The sequence below is a fragment of the Echinops telfairi genome, unplaced genomic scaffold (genome assembly GCF_000313985.2).
Source record: "Echinops telfairi isolate 266 unplaced genomic scaffold, ASM31398v2 ScPeMD7_11;HRSCAF=52, whole genome shotgun sequence".
NCBI classification, from domain to species: Eukaryota; Metazoa; Chordata; class Mammalia; order Afrosoricida; family Tenrecidae; genus Echinops; species Echinops telfairi.
In genome coordinates this window covers 23,576,374-23,581,316 of record NW_022103908.1, presented here as the reverse complement: position 1 = coordinate 23,581,316, position 4,943 = coordinate 23,576,374, and the positions used below count along the sequence as shown (strand labels likewise).

Below are 4,943 nucleotides of genomic sequence, written 5' to 3'. Positions count from 1 at the left end.
GATACATATACCCTAGGATTCATGTCATATTCCAAAGCTCTCATTGTTTGTGTGGGAAGGTGAAGGTCCTACCACTCGTTAACTGCAAGGACCTGCGGTCCTCATTGCTTTGGTGTCAGTTCTGACTCACGTGCATCCCTGTGTTACACAGAAGAACAACTCGTAGGGGCTTTCTGCACTTTGATCTCACGGGAGCAGTTCATGAGGACTTTCTGCAGATATGTTGCGTGAGTTGGAACCACCAACCTTTAGTTTAGTGGCCAATTGTAAACTACTTATATATTATATAGTATTTTTTTAATTAGAAAACTTTCATTGGATTTTACATCTGATATTTTTCAAGTTTTAGATAAGATCTATTTATAGAAATCCAGATTCCTCCAACACATCCCTTAAATGTCACAGAATATGCAGCAACAGTAGAACGGTGCAGCAATCAATGTACAAGGACCTAATGAGTGAAACACTGATTAATTTGCCATTAGGATGAATTCAGTTGTAACTTGGGGGCTTAACTTACTTCTATGCTTCATATTCCACAGATTAAAATGACATTTTAGTCAAATCAAGGAATAAAAATGTCCTTCTCATGAAGTTTGTGAGATATTGACAGATGAGAATGACCTCTACTAGTTTTTATTTATTTTAAATTAGTTAAAAAATAATTCACACATTACATAATTCAATAATTTAAACATATACTACAATAGTTTTTTCATTGCAGAAATGTATGGTAATTATAAGCTTGCACTTTTTTTTCTTGGAAAAGTGATTTCTGATATGGAATTAGGGTGTAGTATTCTCATTTTATTTAATTTTGTTTATCAGGGGAGAGCGCGAATGCTGTCCCCCACTAACCACAAATCATGCAGTTGAGTTTCCCAAATTTGGGGACATTGCAGGGGTCAGCACATCCGGAGTGCAATGGATGAGGCTCGCCCTGGGAAAACCACCTTCGTGATCATGGTATCTCCCCTGCCAGGTAAGTATAAGGGTATAGTATTCTTGATATTGATTCCAGCATCTGCAGCAATATACTACATTAGAAAGTTTTTTTCCCCCAATCACATTATATATAAATAGGTACACAAAAAATATGTATCACTCTAAAATGTATATATTATATTGTACTTTATCCCTTATCTTTTAAAAATATTTAATCTTACTTATTTGAATCTGTTATAAACTATTGTTATAACAGTTTTGAAGGATAAAAATTTTCTATGCTAGTGATCAAATCATTCCATGTACTCTGTACTTTGATAATCTATTAAAATATATTTGACTGGGTCATCTTTAACTTTCTTTATATCTTAAAATTCTAATATGAATCTAATTTAGTTATTGACTACCTATGAAAAATAATAAATATGTATTATAGAGCTAATTCCAGTTTCTGTATACTCTGCTACTTAGAAGATAGTTGGTTCTCCAAGTATCATCACCTTCAGATTGCTCATTTGTTCAACAATACTATAGTGGTGGTCCATATTAGGTGATAAGTAACAGGGAGAAGATGCCATAATGCAGAATGGTGTAGATGGGTGTGATGCCTTATTATTTTATAAGAAAGTGCCATCAAGTGAATTAACAGCCGTAGCAAAACAGAACAGCACCACCTGTTCCTGGGCCAGCCTCACAATTGTTCCTCTGTCCGAACCTTGTTGCAGACACTGCCAATCCATCTCCTCGAGGGCCTTGCTTGTTTCCCCTGCGCCTTTACTTTACCAAGCATGAGGCTCTTTTCTGGGGGCTGGGATCTCCTGACAACATGTGCAGAATATGTAAGGTGAGTCTGACATTATTTTCAAAGAGGTAAAATAACCCTCATATATTTCAGAGATCAAGAAATTATCAAAAGTTAAAGACTAACTTTGTACTAAAAATTAAACTTTTGTGCAGTCTCCATGCAATTCAACTTTCTTGTCAAATATTTTTCAGAAATCACTCTTTTGTGTGTGTGTGTTTCAAATATAGTGAGGTTATTTTTTTTTAAATAATCGTTTTATTAGGAGCTCATACAACTCATCACAATCCGTACATACATCATTTGTGTCCAACACATTAGTACACATGTTGCCATCATCATTCTCACAACACCTGCTTTCCACTTGAGCCCTTGGTGTCAGCTCCTCATTTTCCCCCCTCCCTCCCCACTCCTCCCTCCCCATGAACCCTTGATAATTTATGAATTATTATTATTTTATCATATCTTACCCCATACAACGTCTCCCTCACCCACTTCTCCGCTGTCCGTCCCCCAGGGAGGAAGCCATATGTAGACCTTGTCCTCTGTTCCCCCTTTCTCCCTCACCTTCCCTCCACCCTCCCACTATTTCCACTCTCTCCCCTGGTCGAGGGGGGTTTATCTGTCCTGGGTTCAATGTGAATTACTAACTGAAAAAATAATGAGGTAAAACCTGTAGAAAAATGGACAATTAGGCACAGCTCAGTGAGATTTGTTGAGGAAAATTATTGGATAATATAACCAGAGAAGGAAATAGATGATAAAAATATAGTATAAACCTAGACCGAACTATAGAATGAGTGATACCATAGTTACTCGTGCATAACATAAGCCGAGTTTTTCAGCATGTTTTTTAATGCAGTTTTTGTGGTAAAATTAGGTGCCTTGGCTGATATTCGGGTCAGTTTATACTGGAGTATATAAGTATATCTTTTACTTCCAGAAGACAGAGAAGGTGTCTTGCAATTAAAAACAAAAATGAAACAACATCAGCAAGTATAAAACCTAATCTGGAGTAAGTGTATCAATGAAATTACTATTTCAAAATGAAAGCAAAATACAAGAATTTTTTCAACAATCCACAACAGAGCTCAGCACCAAAGAAGTTCACGAAAGAGGACTATTAATGCCACACATCAGTCAGAAAGAACGTCCTTCCCAAGGGAAGGTTTGAGAGGGTGAATGGAATGTAGAACAAAAAATAACAACAGAAACAAGGGCTCCAAATATGGGAGAGTGGGACAGGACCAACAACAATTAACAATACCTGTACAAACTACTAACCAGCCATTTTGAGATTTTTAAACATGAAACTAAAATAAATGTGGAATAAGTTCCCCAACTAACAGAATATGACTAATTTCCATGTTTTAATTATTTTATCATGTAGGTAAGAGAAGATTTCAATTAAAGTTATGCTTTAGTAAATGATGTATGCTTGCTGAAATATACATAAGTCGACACAAAAAATCACCCTACACTACATTACATTAACGTTTTCTAATCGCTATGAGGAGAGATGGAGCTAAGAGGTTCTGACAAAGCAGAGAGCCGTCTGTGCATCTGGTCTTCCCTGATATTGTTCACACAACCTCTTGCCAACAGAGGAAGAGCTCACAGATTCCTACCTCCCACATCTAGGAGTGTGCATTCTATGAAATCCACAGCCTGCCTTCAGCCTACAAAGATACACAAGGGGAAGTCAGATAGTTTGACCACAAAGTCATAGATGACGGTGCTTTAAAAATATCAAAAAATCACCCTAGAGTCTCTTGACCTATCATTCATTGAGGTCTGTACAGGCCCGAGGGCAGTGTTTCCATCTGTCTCAGGCTTCCTGAGGAATTCTTGGCTTTTCAATGTACACTCTGTCAAAACAGCAGTTTGAACTTCTTGCAGGGACTCCAATGGCAAATCATCTTTGAGTTCAGAGAACAAAAAGAAGGCTGAAGGGGCAAAATCAGAGCTGACAAGTGGATGACAACATTCCCTATGGAAAGTCACACAGCACAGCTCCTGCCTCCCTTGAAGAACGTGTTGGGTGCCTTGTCAAGATGAGGATAAATTCCCCAGTGCACATTTTGACACTTTTCTCACCAATGCACTTTTCTATTCTCTTAAAAATTCTTCTTAAGGAGCCTCCATGAGTGTCTCATTTGGGGGAGAAAAATCTATGATGATTTACCTTCAGAATCATTCCCGAATTCTTACTATAACCTGCTCAGCTGACCTCTCCACTTTGAGTTTAAGGAGCCCAGCAAATCTCTTCAGAAATCGCCTTGTTGATTAAACTTTTCTTGCGGGGAGGCACACAGCTGAGACCAAGACACGTGTCTGGAAGCTTCCTCAGACTAGGTTACATTTAGAAACCAAGAAAAAAAGTGGGGGCCGGGCTGGGGGGTGGGGAGTGAGGAGAAGGCCGGGCCCCTCGTTCTAAGTTAGGTTGCCGATTCTTTTCGCTCAAGGTTCTTCTGAAGTAAAGCATCTATCGGACCAGGCTGATCTGAATCTCCTCAGGCGTGCACTTTCCACCTGCGCACTTGAACCCCGCCTGTCCCAGAGACGACATGCTTAGGGCATCTCTCCGGAGAGATTCCTCTTCTGAACCTGCTCAGGCCAGCAGTCTGCACAAAGAAGGCATAGCTGCTGTGTTCATCTCCCAGTCTGCCCCCAAATGTGCAAACGAAGTTTCCAAAGAAATGTGTGAATGTAGCTTCTTTTATATTTCTGTATGAAAATGAAAATGACCAACCCCCGTTCCTCAGACCGTAGATGTGAAGAGCTGTTCCCCTGGCTGCTTGGGACCGCATTTCCATAAAGCTACTTCCTTCTCTCAAAGACTGGGGTGTGAAGAGCGCATCTCTCGGTGCACTGGGCAGAGACCCTTCTGGTTGTTTCTGGAAATATTACCGAGAGAACTTGCCTGCAGTAGCCACTGACTGGTTATAGAGAGGTGTTTAACACAGTTTGTTGGGATAAATCTGTGCATTCCTGAGCGGTATCCCTAGTAGCAGTCTTTTTTTTACTTACCCTCATATCGTGGGGAGCAAAGCTTCAAAAAGTCATAGCTTCTCAAAAGTTTAATGCTACCAGTAAGCCTCAAGGCTGGGATGAGCTTGTTTAAAATGGTCCCTATAAAAAGTCCTCTCTCCTATCAAACACCACTTGTTCCTTTACATAGAAGTTCAGCTATCCT

The 4,943-nt window shown here is 39.4% G+C and overlaps 1 non-coding gene across 1 annotated transcript; it reads right to left on the bottom strand.

Moving 5' to 3' along the window:
* Positions 1-825: 825 nt before the first annotated feature.
* Positions 826-990, bottom strand: LOC115868499. The gene has a single exon (XR_004045631.1). It is a non-coding gene; the product is annotated as a U1 spliceosomal RNA (small nuclear RNA).
* Between the last annotated feature and the right edge of the window lie 3,953 nt (positions 991-4,943).